Source organism: Pteropus alecto, unplaced genomic scaffold (genome assembly GCF_000325575.1).
Source record: "Pteropus alecto unplaced genomic scaffold, ASM32557v1 scaffold164, whole genome shotgun sequence".
NCBI classification, from domain to species: Eukaryota; Metazoa; Chordata; class Mammalia; order Chiroptera; family Pteropodidae; genus Pteropus; species Pteropus alecto.
Genome location: NW_006439568.1, coordinates 20,132,930 through 20,154,557, shown reverse-complemented (window position 1 = coordinate 20,154,557; position 21,628 = coordinate 20,132,930). Strand labels below are relative to the sequence as shown.

At 37.6% G+C, this 21,628-nt stretch overlaps 1 pseudogene; it reads left to right on the top strand.

Moving 5' to 3' along the window:
* Nucleotides 1–221: 221 nt before the first annotated feature.
* Nucleotides 222–21,628, top strand: part of LOC112483559 — a 30,680-nt pseudogene continuing 9,273 nt past the window's right edge.

Genomic DNA, 21,628 nt, shown 5'->3' with positions numbered 1-21,628 from the left:
GCTCTTTGCCATGTGAGGATACAAGGAGAAGCTGGCCATCTACGAAGCAGGAAGTACGTTCTCACCAGATACTGAATCTAACAGTGCTTTCATCTTGGACTTTCCAGGCTTCAGAACTGAGAAGTAAATTACTGTCGTTTATAAACTATCGATTCAGCGGTGTTTTTGTTATAGCAGCCCAAATGGACTAAGACAGGACACTACTGAGTATCTCACTTAACATGACGGTGAGTGCTGGCATTGTTCTGCAGTCGGTGTTTTGCTTGTCTCCTCATGTAGACTTATTTGTTCTTGCCAACAATTGCAGGGCTTACTACACAAATTTTGTAGTTGCTGTTTAGAAGTGTGAGATTTCAATCGTGGTCAGTTGTATATATCTCGGAGAATTTTGTTTGTTTTGGAACTGTGTTTATTCTAAAACATTGTCAAAACAGAAGTCTGTTATTATCTTTTACAAAATGTGCTAATATTTCATTGTAAGTTGAGGAATGATGTCAATGGTGCTAAAATGCAGTGGAGGCTTTATCATCATCAATAATTAATCAGAATTCATCTATTGGCCAGTGGATGAGTCACCTTCCACTTGGTATCCTGCATATAGTTTGAAGTTCATGAAATTACATGATAAACAGTATCCACACAAATTTACTTGAAGATTACAAGACATCACAGGTAAATTCTAAAGCTTTAAGAAAATCGTTTCAATGGTTGGCCTATGATATTGCCAAAGAATGCAATATTCTGTTACTTTTGCTTACTGGTCTCTTCCACTTAAAAAAAATCAGTCATGAAAAATTTCTCATAGAAAATAGCTTTGAAACTTTTAGCAATCATTGAAAATTTTCAGAAAGCATGAAAAAGTTGAAATTTATTTGAAAACATCACAACTTGAGAGTGAAAATTGATTTTTGTGGTAGAACCATTGATAATAGATGACCTTCATTCATTTAAGACAGGTTGAATAAAGTATAATATAACTGACATTCTTAGGCGAAAATATTTCTTTTTTTTTGGAAAATAACATTTAATTTTAGGAGTTCATTTCATCGGTATCTAAACCCAATTTTTTATTTTAGCATTTGTGAGTTGCTTTCTATAAATATACAAATTCACAATCATCAGAATGATAAAGACAGGATGGTTGCAGCATGTAATAAAAAGATCATTTTCTTCAGCTCATTCAATACTATTTTACGGGAAGATTGATAGTGCAAAGTAAAAAACAACTATTGATTTATGCATGATAACCACAGAAATCATCAAAGACTGCACTTAAAGAGAGTTTCATTGATGATGAAGACATGGCCAAGACTCTTCATGATATAAAATTATTTGCAGCAAATCAGAATCAATATGAATAAAACACAAGAATACGCCTATGATATTGCTGCTGACGCGAGCTTATCCTCGGTAAGAAAAGCCAAGACATTTCCCCATGTGCTCATGTCATGCTCATCTGCTAGATGAGTTATGTGAGGCGTGGAGGGAAATGAAAGAACATCACAGTTCTTTCAATACTGTCGATTCTTTGTTTTCTACTAATCATACATCTGTGAAAATATTGGCAATATAAACAACATTTACAAATGCAGTGTAATGCTCTGGAAGTTAGATGATTCTTTTTAAACCTATAGAACTAGATAGCATAGTTCATTATCGGCTCCAAGCTTTTGCAATTGACTCTTAAATTACACAGATAACTAGTGAATAGAGCAGTTTGCTGTATAAATTTCCAAATTTGACTTTCCACCTCCTGAAATTGTCTTTATCACATGTTAAGTAAGTATGTAGTTGGGTAATATACAATTGTTACTGTTGCCATGTTAAGATTTCCAAAATAGTTTACCGTTGGTGCAGATTAAATAAAATGTACTCTATCATTTTGAATACAAACATCTGCCTTTGCTTCTGTTAGGTATAGCTTAAATTAGAAAATGTTGAAGGAAAGGAAGAACAGTTTGACCAAATTTTTGTGCTTTTTGGTCTATTTTCATTACTGAATGCAACCTGATACCAAGGCTTGGTGCTCTGGATGAGGCAGGATTCTGCCAATGCAAACATTTCTACATCCTAAAATACAACTCGAACAGTGTAGATCCATGAGAAGAACACTGTTTTGGAAATACCCGAATCTTATCAAATGGATGCTTCTCAAATCAAGAGCCTTATTTTCAAGCATCCTGCAAAACTGCTCATCCTGTGGCCAAGCCAAAGAACCCTTGTGTGACTGAAGAGACCTTAGCCAAGCTGCGCACTCCCTGAAATTGGTCTATTGGGCACTTGGAACTGAGGTGAAATATTCCAGTTGAGGTCACCCACCCTTAAATGTATTCTAGTCCTTTCTTGTATTTTGAAGTAAATCTTCGAATAATTGAAAGTGATAACATTTCTCTTTGTCGTGGAAAAGAACAAAACTACAAACATTTCTCTGTGATCTACTGGGTTTACTGACCAATGCTATCAGGAAATAAACATGTTTTCTGAGCCCCTTTTTGAAAATATAGATACACTAACTTTTCTAAAACTGTGAAAAGTCTTTGCTAAGCAAACTTAGATGGGAAGAAAACTCCCAGCTCAGCTTCTAGGAGGCGCCCCTGGAAGCTCAGCCACCCACCTGGTCACCCCACCTTTTAGAAGGAAGCAGGTCTACACGCTGGCCTGCGGGCAGCAGTGCCGAAGGCCCTGTGGACGGCCTGGCCGGAGCTGTGGACATCTTCATCTTCCTCCAAGCCAGGGCTTTGAATCACCACCTTTTCATGAGATTTTGTCAAGTAAGAGTAGTAGAATATTATCAACGAGACAGAATAAGACAGATCAAGAAGTGCTTATTGAACCTGAAACAGAAGTTTATGTGTGATTCTGAGAAGAAAAAAAAAAAAGGTATTCTCGTTCTCCCGGCAGTTTTACTGGGAGAAGTTTGCTCACAGCCTGGTGTATTAGGCAGATAGTTTTGGTCAGACTGAATGAGGTAAACCTTTCAGCTCGAGGTCCTGGAATTGCCAGTCTAGTTCTGCTGAAAAAACAAACAGAACAATGTGACAAATTCTTTTGGTCAAGCCTACCCATTTGAAAGAGTCACTTGGAAGGAGGAAACTTCGACTTTTCATCACTGAAGCAAATGCTTCTACAAGCTGAAATTGAGAGTGACAAAGAAGAAGCTTTCGCTATTTCTCTGCAGCCAGAAAACCGTAGTGACCCGAAAGCCCTCAGGATACTTTTGAGCGTTACTTCTGCTCAAACAATCTTCAAGTGGAAAGTGAATCTGTAATCCGTTCCTTTTTGACACAGACGGCGGTAGGGAAGCCGGCCTTGCCAAAGATGACTTCATTGACTTGAGAACAAAGGAAATGAAGTAACACGAATGCAACCTGATGAGCTGTAGAGAATCCTGGTGTTTCAGATCCACGCCTAACCTTGACTGGCCACCATTCCGATCGCTACCACAGACTTTAGCGAGTCAGGGTTTCGACTCTCATTTCCATCAAAGCAAAAGTTAAAATCAAATGTATAACCATGTTTGTCTTATTTTTTCAAAAACCACCCAACTTCTTATTAAACCAAAGGAGCCTGCCTGGAGGCAGTTGTGGGAAAGTAGCTGTGGCTGGCAAAATTCTAAGATGACCCCTGTGGATCTCAGTCCCTGTCGTACACAGCTTGTATAACCTTCTCTCCTGGATTGCCGGTGAACCTGTAAAGATGATGGGATGGCACTCTTGTGATTAGGTTTCTAATCAGTTGTTAACCCAAAGGGAGTTGTTGATCCAGGTGGGCCGGACCTATCAGGTGAGTCCTTAAAAGGGACTGAGCCCTTCAGGAAATCAGAGAGACACAGTCCTGCTGACCTGGAAGTAAGCAAACATCTATGTTAGGAACTGCCTCGGGAGCCTACTTAGTAAGGAACTTAGGACCGCATCCAGGATCTCAGAGTGGTCTCAGCCTATATAGCTAGTAAGAAAATGGGGACCTCAATTCTACATTGGAATTCTGCCAATAATCTGAATGGGCCTTGAAAGACACCCCAAGCCTGAAATGACAAATGCGGAGTTCTCAGCTTTCCCAGACTTCTGACTGACAGAAACCTTGAAATAATATTGGGTGCTATTGGGGGGTGGGGAGACCAAAATAAACAAAATATACCAAAGGAGCAACATCTTTTCATTAAAATTACTTTTGAGCAGAATTAAATTATTTCTTATTCAGTGAGCACTTTTATTTATAGTAATTTTTTCCAGCAGTGGTCATTAGTTTTTGCTTGAAAAACCAAATTAGAAAAGTATAACTATTTTGTAATTCTCTAAGAAAAGGAGAAACATTTTCCAAGGCAATAAAATTAATTACATGCCAAGCCTCATGTATGTGTTTATGTGCATTTTTCTGAGAATGAAGTTTATTGCGCTCATTAGATTCTCAGTGGTCCATGATTCAAAAAATGTTTTGAACCACAGACATAACTAGAAATCACACCCCAGTTCTCAGAATCCATGTATGAATCAAAATCAATTTATTTGCTCTTTAAGTCAAACACATATGCAGCCATACAGATTTGTTCTCCCCAACACTAAACCTTACGTTTCCCCTCCTGGCAACTGGATTTTAACGTTTGGTTTGGATTTTCATAAGAGGTTAGGGAACTTAGAATGGTTTTGTTTCGATGATTTTAGGTTTCTTTCACCTTTTTTCATTTAAAGGAATGAGTTGCATTAAGCATAACTTTTTAATGAAATCAAAAGACATGTAAAATGTCCAGCTCTTTTTGTTTTCTGATGCATTTTTAATGAGAAGTGATGCACAGAGATAAAAACTTCCAATATGTATATGTAAGGTTTATTATACAGACAAAACCCAAACACTTCACACTTAGATATTATTGAAGCAAATTCAGGAAAAAATTACTTCTTGAATCATCTACTGTTCATTTTTCAAAAAACTTTATTATACCAAACAGTCTTTCATACATGAAGGCACCACTCCCTCCCCATGTACCAACAATAATAGTATATGTGCTTTGAGGTATTATTTTCGTTATGGGAGAGACCATTTAGTGTTGATTTAGCAACAGCCATCATCAGTCCATGATCTGCAAAGGCAGATTTATCTATGGCTTGGAACAGGAAAACCAATGGCCTGCATGAGATTTCTTTCATGGCCACAGTATCATTAGCATAGACCTGCCCAACTGAAATAACAATTTAGAAACTACTATTTGTGACAATGATAAGATTTTATTTTTCTCAGTCCTCCAATTTCCTTAGCCGTCTAAACCCCAGCAGCCCATCTAGACACTCCTTTTAACAACATTACCTTTCACAAATGTATCACTGCCAACAAGTGTGTAGTTTTTTTAAAGACTTCAGTTTTTAAAAGAGTAGTTTATGATTTAAACAAAATTGAAAGGTACAGAAATTTCCTATGTAGCCCCTTTCCACACACACGCACAGCCTGTCCCATTATTAATATCACTCACCAGAGCAATACATTTGTTACCAAGGATGAACCTGCATTGACACATCATAAAGCCTATAGTTTGCATTAGGATTTTCTCTTGATGTTGAACAGTCTATGAGTTGGGCAAAATATAATGACGTATATCCATCATTGTAATATCATATAGAGAGTATTTTCACTGCCCTAAACATCCTCTGTGCTCTGCCTATTCATCTTTCCCCCAACCATATCCGTGGTAACCACTGATTTTTTTTTTTATTATTGTCTCCATACTTTTTTATTTTTCCAGAATGTCATGTAGTTGGAATCACACAGTATGTAGCCTTTCCAGATGGGCTTCTTTCACTTACTAATGTGCATTTAAGGTTCTTCCATGTCTTTTCATGGCTTGATAGCTCATTTCTTTTTAGAGCTGAATAATGTTCCATTGTCTGGATGTACCACACTTCATGCATTCACCTACTTAGAACATCTTAATTGTTGCAATGCTTTGGCAATTATGAATAAAACTGCTATAAACATCAATGTGTAGGTTTTTGTGTGTATATGTTTTCAACTCCCTTGGGTAAATACAAAGCAGTGAGATTGCTGGGTGCTGGGTTGCATGATAAAAGCATGTTTAGATTTATTTTTAAAAAACAAAACCAAACAAACAAAAACCCACCAAATGGTTTTCCAAAGTGGCTGTACAATTTGTATTCCCAACAGCAATGAAGGAGAGTTCTTGTTGCTCCACAGCTTCTCCAGAACTTGGTGTCAGTGTTCTGGATTTTGGCCATTCGACTAGATGGTTTAGTGGTATCTCATGGTGTTTTAATTTGCATTTTCTTGATGACATATGATCGTGATGACATATGATGTGGAGCATCTTTTCACATGCTTATTTGCCATCTGTGTATTTTCTTTGGTGAGGTGACTATTCAAGTCTTTGGCTCATCGTTTAATCAGATTGTTTTCTTGTTGAGTTTTAAGAGTTCTTTGGAGACTTTAGATAACAGCCCTTTATCACATATATTTTTTGCAAATATTTTCTCCAAGTCTTTGGCTTAGCTTTTCATTCTCTTAATAGTATCTTTTGCAGAGCAGAAAATTTTAATTTTAATGTAGTCCAGCTTATCGTTTCTTTCATGAATGGTGCATTTAGTGTTGTATCTAAAAAGTCATCACCATATCAAGATCATCTAAGCTTTTCCCTATGTTATCGTCTAAAAATTTTATAGTTTTGCATTTTACCTTTAGATCCATAATATATTTTGTGTTAATTTTTATGAAAGGTGTAAGGTCTGTGTCTAGATTAATTTTTTTGCATGTGGATTTCCAGTTGCTCCAGTACTGTTTGTTGAAGAGATTAACTTTTCTCCATTGTATTACCTATGTTCCTTTGTCAAAGACCAGTTGACTATTTTTATGGGGGATCTATTTCTGGGCTCTCTACTTTGTTATATTAATCTCTTTGTCTATTCTGCTTTTGAATTTGATCTTCTTGATTGATCACCTATTTCCAATCGTATTGATTTCTCCTCTAATTCTTATTTCTTTTCTTTGGTTTACTTTAAATTTAATTTGCTCTTCTTTTCCAGTTTTCTAGGATGAAAATTTATTGATTTTAGACCTTTCTTCTGTTCTAAATAAATGCCTTCAATGCCATACACTTCTCTCAAAGGCCTGCTTTCACAGCATCCCACAAATTTTTATAAGTTGTGTTTTTATTTTCATTTAGTCCAAGTAATTTTTAAATTTTCTTAAGATTTCTTCTGTAATTCATCTATTACTTAGAAGTGTGTTGTTTAATCTTCATTTATTTGGGGATTTTTCCAATTATCTTTCTGTGATTGAGTTTTAGTTTAATTCCATTGTGGTCTGAGAACATACATTGCATGGTATTTATTCTTTTAAATTTGTTAAGGTGTGTTTTATGGCCCAGAATGTGGTCTATCTTGGTGAATGTTCCATGTGAGCTTGAGAAAAATGTGCATTCTGTTGACAAAGTAGATTTTACATTTCCTACCTTGTGGTTCTGCCTGTGTTATTTGCATCTGGTGGCAGGTGGTAATTGCACCAGAGGTTTTAGGAATCAGACCTAAAGTTGCATACAATTGGGCAGAACAGTCCCATGGCCCCACCTGGATGTAAAGGGATAAGAAAATGTGTCCTACCGGTGTGCCAAGGAAGAGAGAGCACAGGTTCTGAGGAATGCCTTGCTGGTCTCTACCAATGCTTCTGGTAACCAAATGTCTGTTTTCTTCTTCCTTCCACATATAGAACACTGCCCCTTCACCCTGCAAAGAGGAACAACTCGAAGTCTCAGTCAGTTACTATGTTTGGCTCAAAAAGCAGGGTATTCAGATAACGCATTGATGTGCAGTTCTCACGTCCAGGTCTGGATCTGGCTCTCATGGGCAATGTCCACACCTGCGCTCCTTGAGAGGAAGCACGTCCTTAAATTTTGTACCTTTGGCGCCTCACTTGCCTCAACCTAGTTATGGCACCACCTTCTGAACATACAAATAGATAATAGTGGAACACATAATTGCTGCATTAATCACTCACATTTGGAAAAGAAAACGGAAACCACACAGCAGGCACTGGTCAATAGAAATTTGAAATCCTTTAGGCGTTCATGCTCTTAATTAAGATTAACTCTGCTCTCTGGGAGGAACTTTCCACTGTGTTCTGTGGCTCCAGGGTCTGCCCTCTGGCACAGCTTTTATCGGGCATCATTTTCTTTGGCCACAACTAAAGTGTGCATTTGGGAGGATGCCCACCTTGGAAGTAAGATTAAGGGCTCAAAGCTTGAATAGTCAAAAGGTTTTTAGTCTGTGCTCTTGCATTAAAAACCTTGTAGGCCTCTCATCTCTTCACTTCCAGACAGTTCCGTGTGCCAGTAACTTTACCCAAAATTCCTTGCTAGACTTAGTTTTCAAGCCTGCCTTACTTTTTTGTTCCCAGCTCCACCCTCTTTCTCCATGCCTCGTTCAACTTAATGGTAGCTACCTTCAAACTGTCAGACCTGTGTTGGAAGGCCACACCCTCAATCTTATCTTTAATGCAAGTCTGAGCCACTTTGCTCAACTGAGAAATTTTCTTGGGACTTAGTTGCTTAATGCCATATTTGCTCTTATATCTTCCAGTTTGGAGCCTTAAAAATGTTGGGTTTTCCAGCTGTGTGACACCCTGAATTTCTGGACTTTCTCTATTCCCTTTTGCTTGCATACTGGACAACTTTTGTCTATAGTCATCTCTTTCTTTCAAATGCAGACAATAATAACCAACACACACTACAAATATGTTACTTTCTAATTTCTTCCCACAGACCTACAAATTTAACAGGCATGTGGTCTGCCTTCGAGACATCACAGGTGACAATTTTACCAAATTTTTGCCACTGTATTACATGGGTTTCTAGCCATCTGTTTCTTGATGCTTACCACATGATGCTGTAAGTTTTTTGTTTTTGACAGCATTTTCAGTCCTAATTTCTGTATTAGCTGGGATAATAGATTCTTGTTACTATAACAAACCACCCCCAAATCCCAGTGGCTTTATCCAACAAACTATTTCTAGCTGACATCACAGTCTGGTGTGGGTCAGCAGAGGTGTTCTGCACCATGAGGTCATTCAGGAACAGGTCACTTCCACCTGGGACTCCAACATCTTCTAGGCCTCAGACTCCATCCCTGAATCCTTTGCATTTTGATACGTATAAGATAAAGAGAGTTTGTTTGAAGTATTTTACAAGAAATTTTAAGGATGATATCTGAATGCAGCACATAGCACTTTCGTCTACATTCCATTGGCCAGAAGTCATTCCCGTGTCCTGATGCAAGGTTAACAGAGTGAGTATTCCATAAACGTTTTGTTGAGTGAAGTCATGGTACTTTAACCAGTACTTGCTAAGGTACATGGCTCTTTTCCCTCCCATAAATGACTGTGGAAACCAGATTTATTGGCGTTTCTGTCTATCTTTTGTAGATTTCTGTCTCTTCTCTCGTTGGTGGGTTGGCAATCGTCACTTCCTGTTGTTGTTCACGTGCCAGTCTGCACGGCCCTCTTCCTGTTTCTACAGTTCCAATATGCTTGGAAGTTGGAAGCTAGGTAACATGCTTATTAGAATTGTGTGTAGTGCAAGGCTACAGGGGCTATGAGTCAGGACTCAACGGATAGTTTTGACTTCCTTAGGGGAAAAAATACATCAGGTCTTATACCATCTATTTTATGTTCTCAGAGACTTGGGTTTCTTACCTGTGTTCCCAAGAGGCTGCAGATTGCTGAGCTCTAGAGAAGTGAGAGGTTGTAAACAGGTAAAATTTTTATTTTCAAGTAGAGTAGTGTCCACAGATGCTTTTAGTAAATTTCAGACACAGTTACTTAGTTCTGAGTCCCAGGGTGCCGTGGCAAGTGGGTACCCTAAAATTATAAATCTTTAACATTGGCTTTGGAAATGGATTTTCTCATTATATGCTTGCAGTCGAGCCAGACTTTAGAATAAATCTCTTCATATTTGTGTATTCACCTCTCCATATTTTGGGGGGAACTTAAGAGAAGGTTAGATTGGTCACTAGTATCTCTGCCAGCTTCAGAGAGATTAAAGTTTCCTACAGTTTTGATCTGGTTCTCTGGCAAACTGGATGTGATTTGTTTTTAACATTTATATTTCCCCTGCCAAGGGCACGCTATTTGCTTGGTCTTGTGATCTCTTTGCCATAATATTTATTCTGTATTATTCCACAGGCTCCATAGCAGAATTAATCACTCTTGGAGCCTGAACTTTAAGCTGCTGGTGAGTCAGAACACACTCATTTGGAGCCGCTGGAGAACAGGAGGGCTGCGTCCTTATGAACTCTGCTCGTAAGGACAGATGTAGTCATTACATGGAAAAAATCCCCAAATGCTTGGGAATGACAGCATGTGAAGGTAAATCAGGAGTCGGGGTGGTCACCCATAATTAGCGTTATAGATTTTTATCATTGTCAGTCTCAATGACAGAAATTGCCCCCAATAGTCACTCTCCCTTTGTTTCTCAGTAATAGAATGAATGGTTATGTGGGCACTTGGCCACTCAGAATAAGCGCTACCTTGCCTAGCTTTCCTCCCAACTAACTGTACCCAGTGATCAGGCCAGTGGGAAGGGGTAGTTGTGATTTCTAGGAAGTCTCACTATAAGGAAAGGGTGTGTCCTTCTTCTCTCTGAACCACAATGTGAAAGTCACATGTTGAGAATAGAAAAGCAAGAAGAAGAAAGGAGCATGGGCACTGCTCCGGGCACAGCCACCACACCAGCTTTGGCTGCCCTTCCGGGCTCTTAGATAAGAGTGAAATAAATTATTATCTTGTATAAACCACCGTATTGTGATTTTTCTGTCACTTGCAGCTGAATCTAATCCTGACAAAGTCCCCATCTTTTGAAGAAATATTCTGTATCAGACAGGAAATGGTTTTTTTCTCTTTCTTTCTAATGCAGAGTCTGGGTGTACATGAGATTGAAATGGAAAGGTTAGACCCGAGACCTTTTAATGCAACTGGTGACCTATTACTGGCTGAGACCTATCTAAAACTCTGCCTTTAAGGTGAAATTTCTTCTCTTACCACTTACCAATGAATCATTGATAAGCAAAAATTGGTTCTACTTGCAGAATGTCTGATAAATCTGGTAGATACTCTCCAACTACCTGCGTTAACAAAGATTGAGAATAGACAGGTGAATAAAATGTCAGATTTGAGACTTGTTATGAATTTCTCATCACAAGTGGAGGATGTGAGTCTGGCTGTCAGAGACGGTGATGAGGGTAGATTCTGGGGATGGATAACAAAAACATAAACTTGATGAGCAACATCTTGGAGACTCCTGCTTGAGGCATGGATCTACTGGTTCGCAAAACAAAGACAACTGTTTAGATCTTTCTCTGATTGGAACTTGGTCATTGTGCCTCATTTTACATAGTTGATTAAAAACTTCAAGCTGAATAAATGCCTGGAGGAGGGTCCCAGCCCCCGGAGTTGCTTTGGAGGATCACTCAGAACAGGCGTCTGGCGCGATTATCCACACTGTCACCCTCAAGAATCTCATGGGTACAATGCTCTCTGGTTTGACCCAGAATGTGGAGTTTGTCCAATTTTCAAAATGACCAGCTAGGATTTTCAAAATGACCTGCTAGAAACTTCTACCTCTGGGAAGATAGAGTAGGGGTACTTTTCCCCATTCTTCCCATTAACTATAACACAAAACCCTGAACATTATATAGAAAATGAATGTAAGAAGTCTCTGAGGGGTGAAAAGAAGGCAGATCAGCTAGGGACATTGGGACCCGAGGAACAGCACAATGGTGAGTTCCCTGGGCTTTCTGTTTGCCTCATCTATCTGAGACTTGGACATAAAGAAGCCAACGACCCAGAAATGCCAACAAGCTTAAAAAAAAAAAAAAAAAAAAAAAAACCCAAAAAAAACATTGTTTCAAAAAAAGCCCTAACAAAGCCTGTTCTCTCCAGCCAAAGAACGAGAAAAGGGGCAGCCTGGCAAGAACAGAAAACTTGTAGTTGAAAACTGCTCCACTATGGCCAAACCACATAAAAAAAAACGGTGGCTCCACCCCAACTAATGCCAGAGTGGGGAGCCTAGGTGTCCACTCTCACGAGGCTGTCACGTAAATTGTGAATGTAAAATGTCAAATGTCAAACCCACTGCCGGGGTGGAGTGAGAGAGGGCATAATAGCGAGCCGAGAATTTTATCCCCAATAGGAGGTAACAAGATCTCCTTCATGGACTCAGTGCAGAAAGGCCACATGGAAAGGCTGAACTTACAACCCCCCACCCCCCATCTACAGTAATGAGGCACCCCTTTCCTTCCCACTGAGTGATGTCAGGAGAGGCTTTCACCACCACCCCATAGTAACAAGGCCACTCCCTACTCTGGTGTCAGTGGAGGCCAGAGAGTTATCAGCGCAGGCATAGTGGAAAGCTGGAACATCCCCGCCTTTCATCAGGTATTAACAGAGCTGAGTTGGAAATCTGGACTTCTACCCCTGCCTCAGGAGTAATGAGGCAGAAGCTTCCCACACTTTTGCCCGTATAGTGTCAGAGAAAGCTAGCTAAAAAAGAAAGTTTTAATAAGATTTGAAGTCCCATAATACCCCTAAATTCTAGATTTAAATAAAAAATTGCTTGTCATACCAAAACTCATGAAGATCACAAATTGAACAAAAAAAGACAATCAATAGATACTAAGATCGAGATGACAGAGATGTTAGACTCATGTGACAAAGGTTTTAAAGCAGCCATCCTACAAAGGCTTCAATAAGCAATTAAGAACAGGCTTGAAATAAAACAAACAAAATTAGACTCAGCAAAGAAATGAAAAATCTCAGCAAAGAAATAGATGATATAAAGAAGAACCAAAGAGAAACTTCAGAATTGAAAAATACAATAATAGAAATTAAAAACTCAGTGGACGAGCTCAACAGGAGAGTGGAGGGGACAGAAGAACAAATCATGAACTTGACGCTAGAAAAATAGAAATTACCCAATCTAAACAACAGAGAAAGAATAGACTGGGGGGAAAAAATGAGCAGAGCCTCAGGGATCTCTCAGACTATAACAAACGATCTATCATTCGTATCATTGGATTCCTGAGAAGAGCAGAGGAAAAAGACAACAAGGAAAAAAGATTTTTTGAGACACAAAAACAACCTCACCACATCCAGTATGAAATAGATCTTTGAATATCCTTATAACTATTAAGGAAATTAAAATTTTAAGTAAAAGATCCCAAAAAGAAATTTCCAGGCTCAGATGGAGTTTCACTGGAGAGTTCTACCAAATACTTAAGAAAAAAATTAACATTAATTCTACTCTATCTCTTCCAGAAACTAGAATCTTTCTGAATTCATTTTATGAAACTAGTTTTAACCTGGAATCTGTAGAAGATTTAAGTGATTGGGGAGGAGGGTGCTCAAGGAAAAAGATAAATCTACAAAGGAGGTAATACATAAGCTTAAGTGGGCTGTGCTTAGACATGGTTGCATGTGAGGGGAAGTCCCTCACAGTGTGAGACCTCCAGAGGCTTATGGCCAGAGAGCCACTGTCCAGAAGGGGAAGAGGACAAGGGAACTCTCAGAGAGGGGGCATATGTGTCTAGGTGATGTCACTCAGAAGCATGGTGTGGGGTCTCTGAGTCAAAGAACTCTTAAGAGCAACAACATTTTGGTGTCTTCTAATCACATGGCTCTATTTTATCAATGGCCAGCACATACTAGATGAGCTTTCATGGGACATGCAAAGCAGGCATGCCTTAAATAGCTAAACATTTGCTTGTCGGAGGTATTTTTAATGTAATTGGATGCTGTGTATGAAAAAGTCATTTGGAGCTGGCGGACTTTTGAGCTAATGGGTCTCCACCACAGTGAAGAAATAAACAACTTAGAGACCAATACACATAAGCCATCTTTGGCTCATTTCTGAACTAGACAATGACAGTACAAGAAAAAGAGAAAACTACAGTTGATATTCTTCATTACTATAGACACCAAAGTTCTTAACAAAATATTAGCAAAGAGAATCTAGCGCTCTCTCTCTCTCTCTTTATATATATATATATATATAAAACTAAGAGCGATGTGAGTTTACTGCCTATGTTTTACTCTAGGAGTTTTATGGTTTTTGGTCTTATTGTGTTTTCTTTCAAGCCTTTCTCTTTATTTTTTTAGAAGTGTGACTGTGATGTGTTCAGGTGTGATTTTCCTTTTACTTATGCTGAGGTTCATAAAGGTTCTGGGTGCTTTAAGTATATATGTATACATATATATATATATACACACATATATATATATAATTATACACCAAGATCATATAAAGTTATACTAGGAATGCAAAGGTGGTTCAATATTCAAAAGTCAATCAATGTCATCCATCATTTTAATGGGCTAAAGAAAAATCACATGATCATATCAGTCCATGCAGATAAAGCATTTGACAGAGCTCAGCACTCATTCATGGTAAAAGCTCTCAGAAAGAAATTGGAATAGAGGGGAACTTTCTCAAACCGATAAAGAACATCAACAAAATGTCTACAGCTAACATTAGACTTAACTGTGAAAGACTGAATGTTTTCCCCCTACAATAGTAAACAAGGCAAGGACGTTTGCTTTCACTACTCTTATTCAACATAATGCTAGACATTATAGCCAGTACAATAAGGCAAGAAAGAAAATAAAAGATATACATATTGAAAAGGAAGAAATAAAATCATCCTTATAGCAGATGACATGATTGTCTACATAAAAAATGCCAAGGAATCTACTCCCCCCAAACCCCTTAAAACTCCTAGAAATAATAAGTTCATCAAAGTTGCCAGATGCAAAATAAACATATAAAAATCAGTTATATTTCTATATATCAGCAATGAACTTATAAACACCAAACTTTAAAAATGCAATACCATTGAGAAAAGGATTGAGAAGCACAAACTTCCACTTATAAAATAAGTCACGGGGATGTAATGTACAGCACAGGGAATAGAATCAATAATCAACTGCGTGTGGTGACAGATGGTTACTAGACTTATTGTGCTGATCGCTTTAGAAAGTATATAAATGCTGAATCACTATGTTGTACACCTGAAACTAATAAAATAGTGTATGTTGTCAACTATAATTAAAAATAAAAATTTTTAAGAGAAAATAAATACATAAAAATATAAAACATTAGTTGGAAAAAATCACTCAAAAACAGAATTCTTAGGTGTAACTCTAACAAAATAGATACAGAACTTGAATGGTAAAAACTACAAAATACTAATGAGCAAAATAAAGGATATCTAGTAAAAAGAGACATAGAGTGTTCATGGATTGGAAGACTCCACTTAGTAAAGATGTCAATTCTCAGTGAATTGATATATAGTTTGAATATAATTCTTATAAAAAGCCCAGAAAGATTTTGTAGATATTACTTGATTATTCTTAAATTTATATGTAAAAATGGAGGAGCTAAAATAGCTAAAGCAATCATTGAAAAAGAAGAATAAAGTTGAAAAAAATCAGTCTACCCAATTTCAAGACTTACTATGTATCCAAAACTGTGTGGCATTGTGGAGAAATAGACTTAGATCAATATAACAGACTAGAGAACTGACAAATAGAAACACAGAAATATGCCCAACTGAATTTGGCAAAGATGAAAAGAGATTTCAATGGAAGAAAGATAGGTTTTTACCAAAGGGTGTTAGAATGACTGAACATCACAGGAAAAAAAAAAAAAAAAGCCTCTACCTAAGTATCATCACACTTTATACAAAAAAAATTATTCAGAATGGATCACAGATTTAAATGTAAAATGTAAAGCTATAAAACTTTAGAATAAAAACAGAAGAAACTCCTTAGAATCTAAAACTAGATGAGTATTTAGTTTTCTCACTAAAAGCATGATGCATAAAAGGAGAAATTAATAAATTAGATTTCATCAAAATTAAACATTTTAACATTAAACATTAAACAAAAGTAAACATCAAAATTAAGTTAAACATTAAACATCAAAATTAAAATGTTTTTATCCTGTTAAGAGGATGAAAAGACAAGCTACAGGCTAGGAGAAAATATTTATAAAGCACACATTTGATAAAAACACATATCTAGAATATATAAAGAACTCTCAAAACTCAACAGTAAGGAAAACAAAATGGGCTAAAGATATAAAGAGACAGTTCACCAAAGAGGATATATAAATGGCAAATAATTACCTGAAAAGATGTTTAACATCATTATCCATTAGAGAAATGCAAATAATTAAAACTGATACAATGAGATATCGCTAATATGCACCAAAATGTCTAATAAAAAATAGTGACCATACCAAATGCTGGCAAGGATGTGGAGAAACTGGCTCACTCGTACATTGCTGGTGGGAATGCAAAGTGGTACAGCCACTCTAGAAAATAGTTTGGCAGCTTATTAAGAAACCAACATGCAAGTACCATATGATCCAGCATTTGTACTCCCAGGCATATAACCCCAGAGAAAAGAAAACTTATATTTACACAAAAACCTGCACACAAATATTTATAGCACCTTTATTCACAAGAGCCAAAACCTGGAAACAACCTATTTGTCCTTCAACAGACTGGTAAAACAAACTGTGGTATATTTATACTATGGAATACTACTTAGCAATAAAAAGGAACCAACTATCGATAGATTCAACAACGTAGATGACTCTCCAGAGGATTATGTTGGGTGAAAAGCCAGTCTCCTAGAAGTATAGAAATGGAGAATAGATTAGTGGTTGCTAGGGGTTTAGGAACATTGAGAGTGGGAGGGAAGCGAATGTAGCTATAAAAGGGCTACATGATAACCCCGTGGTGATGGAAATGTTTAGTATCTTGACTGTATCAATGTCAATATCTAGACTATGATCTTGTACTATATAGTTTTCCAACATGTTACCATTGGGGACTACTGGGTAAAGGGACACAGGATCTTTTCATATTATTGATTTTAATTGCATAGTCTTAATCTACAGCTGTCTTAGAACAAGAAGTTTGATTTAAAAAAATGGAAAACTCTTTTCTTTGCCTGATTACAGATCTACTAATTTATTAGATGTTTCATTAAAAAAAAAGTGGCTAGTTTTTGCTTTATAATATAAGTCTTGGTTTTTCAGGCCGGTACTTAAAATGAGGAGCCAGGGTTCTTAGGTGTGACTATTCCACTATAAGCCAAGCTTAGATTCTTTGCTACTTTGAAGAGAAATCTGTCCATAGCAACAAAAATGGTGGCTCTTATCAGCTTTTCCTTGGTGTGTGATTTTATTAACCTCAGCTGCGTTCAGGCCAAGTTGCATGACCCCTGGCCAGTGATGCTCACGGGGCCTACACCATAAACCAGCTTGAGCATCAGTTGGAAAGGTCTCTTGACAGATCAGTTAATAATCTCTAATGGGATAAAATTGTAAATTTTGGCTTCTCCTTTATTTTTTTTTAATTTTTTTTTGATCCTAGGTAACATAAATTAATTAATTAATTTTTTTAATTGAAGAAGTGATTTAAATTTTTTCCCCTGTCTACTTCTCCACTCCTCTACCCCCCTATATTTGACCCCCTTTACCCCGTCTACCTCCTCCCTCCTCCCCTACCCGCTACCCTCTGGTAACCACTAGTCCATTGTCCATGTCCATGAGTCTCTGTTTGTTTGTCCTGTTCATTTGTTGCTTTTAGCTTTATATCCCACATATAAGTGATATCATGTGATTTTCAACCTTTTCTGTCTGGCTTATTTCGCTTAGCATGATTATTTCCAGGTCCATCCATGTTGTTGTAAATGGCAGTATTTCATCTCTTCTTATGGCTGAGTGATATTCCATTGTATATATGTACCACAGCTTCTTTTGGGCTTCTCCTTTAGATTTAGACTTAGATCGTAATAGTATTTTTACCACTTTTGGGTCAGCTGGATGCACAACTTCTTGCTATGGAGAATAGAAGGAGAAACGTTCTCTTCTATGCAGACTATGCATGTGGATTTGTTATCATGGTCTAAGAGTGGACATAACAGGCTTTTGGTCCTAATGACTAATTATCGCCAGAGGGAACAGCTTCAAGTCAATTACTCAAGAGTCAGAGTCACTGTTTTAAGTAGATATCCTTCACTTTTTTTGCTACTTCTCAAACAATCCCATAAAACCAGTAAACTCATTTATGGTCTGAGATTTATGTAAAAAAAAAGAAGAGGAGAATGTTCTGCCTACCTAGAGACAATGAGGTGTGCTTTTTCAGAGAAGGCAATCTGACTATTTTTCAGGTGACACCTGCCACCTTTGACAATTTTTCATGGTCTTCTGAACTTATGGACTTAAAAAACTGTTTTTGTCAATTACACTCACCTTAGCCAGGCATCTGAGATTAGATATAAAACCAAAACACCAATGAATTAATTTACTGTGAGGTGTGTTCCATATGTGCTTTCATCAATGCTTGGAGCCTACGAAGAAGGTATTCTTTACGAACCAGGAAATGAGGGTGCCCACTGTGACTGAAGCTACAAAATCGAAATATAATGGAGGTTGTTGACTGAAATACATAGCAAGCATGGGGGAGCTCATTTTCTCCCTGTAGTCAAGTTGTATGGGAAGCCAAATCATAAACTGAATAACAATTAATTTAAAACATCAAAGATAGTTGTTACGGTGGGAATACATGATGTCCATATTCTCCATACAAAATTTCTCTGTAGGGACACTGACATGAGAAGCCAGAGCAATCGAGAGATTGCTTATAAACAGAACGAGAACAAAAGGAGTGGGATTTATTGAATGTTGAATGGTATCACATACATGTAGGGTGATACCTCCAGCTCACTCTGGGGAGGTTCTTGTGTAGGAATCTGAACATTTCTGACCACTTAGTAATAATCTCCTGCTTCTACCCAAAACATAGAAAATGGCCTTTCCAGGCAAAAAATAGTCAAGATTCAAAAGCTGTCACTAAGATTTCTGCTCCCCCAGGCAGTGTCCCTTGGCTGCCCGCTGCCCATATTTCCCTTCATGCTTTTTCTAGAGTAGCGTTCTCTTTCTTTAAGGAGATTTTGACTATTTCTACTGTAACCCATTATGTTTTTTTCCTTTTATTTTTAAGCCTTATCCAAGTAGGCCTTAAAATACTGTCACAAATTTCTACTCTATAAAATTTTAATGATGTGGCATATGGTATATGACATATAATATGTGATATATAGTATGTGCTAAGTAGCGCCCCCCATTTAAAACTAAAAAAATAAAAATTTAACCAACCTTTGCAGAAAAAAATACCCCATTATGTTTTGATTTTATGGTTTAGTTCTCAGAGGGCCAACTTATTTCAAGCCCTTGAGGTTCAGCTCAGTAGCCTTCAAATACTGACAAGAAAATATTTTTCGACTTGTTTATCTTGGAAACCACCCCAAAAAGCTGTGTGGCTCAAATCAATAAAGACTTTTATTTTCTTCACCGAGGTGGTCATTGATATAACTACTCTAAAACTCTTCAAGGTCAAAATAATTTCTGTATTGCTATTGGGGTAGAGGCTTAGGTCTATTTTCTATGGTCTATATTAGACTAGGTACCAAATCATTTTCTGAATAATTATTTTTACCCTCTACCTTCAGTATGGTGTAAATAAACAAAATAACATAACCTTGAGCCTGCACGTGTAGGTCACTAAGCTAGATGTTATTTCAAAATATTTATATTTAGTTTTTATTTTATAAGACCTGATATATGTACATAAAAATAGATTTTTACTCCCCCTTTTGAAAGACCTGTATTTGTCTCTTTTCTATGACTGATTCTGATGCTTACTTTGTCACAGTAGGTGACAAAGCAATTCATCTGCCAGAAAGAAGTGCAAATGCCCTTCTTGTGGCTGTGTTCATAAACATTGTCTATCTATTTGTGCTGCTGACAATAATTCCTCTTTTCAGTCATGAAATTGCTAGTGAAAAGTGTTTACTTTTACTGTGGAATTTTAAGCCCAGAATTCCTCTAAGTGGAATGGATCTTTGTTGTTGTACATCCTTAATGGGTAGGGGGCTTCGTTCAGGAGTTTATCACTGGTGATGATAAGGACACACACTGGTTTCTTCACCTGGGTTCTTGGTTCAAATCAGCTTGGATAATGACATATCTTTGCTTCCACATCCTCTATCAGTTGTCATCAGATGAAAAAACCTGGACCAGGAATTCACCTCAGGTGTCCTCGTCATCAGAAGGCAGGAGCCACAGGCATCTGAGCCAGGAAGTGAATTAGAGGAAGTGTCAGCGCAAGCATGTCAGGATTAGGCTTCACAGGCTCACCCATGTGGAGAGCCTGGTGCCCTGAATTGTGCACATTTACAAACCTTTAGCTTTCTAGGCCTTTCCCCAGATGTGCATGCCTGGTAGAGAGCCCCACGCAAATAAAAACCCAGGGGGTTAATATACACAACACCGCCTCCTATCCCTCCCAGATTCTTACTTTAAGGGTCAGTGCTGATAAAACAGTTGTTGCAGGTGGCCTGTGTTGTAAAGGTATTTCGTATAGAAGTTCTTGTCTCATTTTGACCTTCAAACATTTCTTTGAAGTTCATTAATCTAAAAATCATCACATTTTTTTCCTTGAAAGGTATCTCCTAGAAAATTATCTCACTGAAGCATTTTGCCCTCTGATATTTAGTATGTCAACACAGTTATATCTTTCTTTTTAGCTATCCCTGTCTATGGACTTGCAAAAATAATTTAGCTTTTTATTGTTCTGAGTAATTCCTGTCCTGCCAACGTCATTTTGTAATGTGCGATTATAGAAAAACTAACACCAACCTCCACCACCACCAAAATAATAACAAACATTGAGCATTTCAGTGTTTTGAGCATTGTCCTAAGTACTTTACATATATTAACACATTCTATCTTCCCAATCTCATGGAGTAGGAACTATTACTATCTCCATTTTATAATAGAAGAAACTGAGGCACAGAGAGGTTAGCTAACTTGCCTAAGGTTACACACATATCAAAAGAGACATGTGTAATTGCTCTTTGGAAAAATAATTTTCCTGTCTTAAATCTATAAAAATAATGCATGCTTATGGTTTAAAAAAGTTCCCATAAGATGGAGAGTTACAATAAATAGCAAAAAAAATGCACCAAGTTCTATCACCCAGAGATAACCACTAATAATAGTTAAGTGAACTTCTCTGCCAAACATCTCTTTATATATTTGTGATCATATTGATTTGTGATTATCATAACATAAATGAGATCAAGCACACAATGCTTTTCTGTAATTTACTTTTTCTCATCTATTATGTGACCAACCCTTTGTAGGCTTCAAAGGGTTATGTAAATCTCTCTGGTTAAGACAATGATTAGGGCTGAGGGGTGCCTCAGAAGGGAGGACTTGAGATCACAGCATTTCCAGTCCCTGAAGGACTCTAGCCTTACTTCGTAGCAGGTTTTATTTTAGTCTGATGTTTAATGTCACCATCCTTGAGAATGCCACAAAAATCCTTTCTAGAGTGCAAGCCAAGACGTGCTGCTGGCCAGGGACTCGGACCTGAGGGCCTGACCCCCAGCTCTCTGGAGAATTAGCCAGACTCTGGGCTGAGTACCGTTTAATGATGTCTGAGTCATGTGCCAGCTGGCACTGCAGAAGCCCACCATGCAGACGCATACCCTAAGTAGTAGAGCT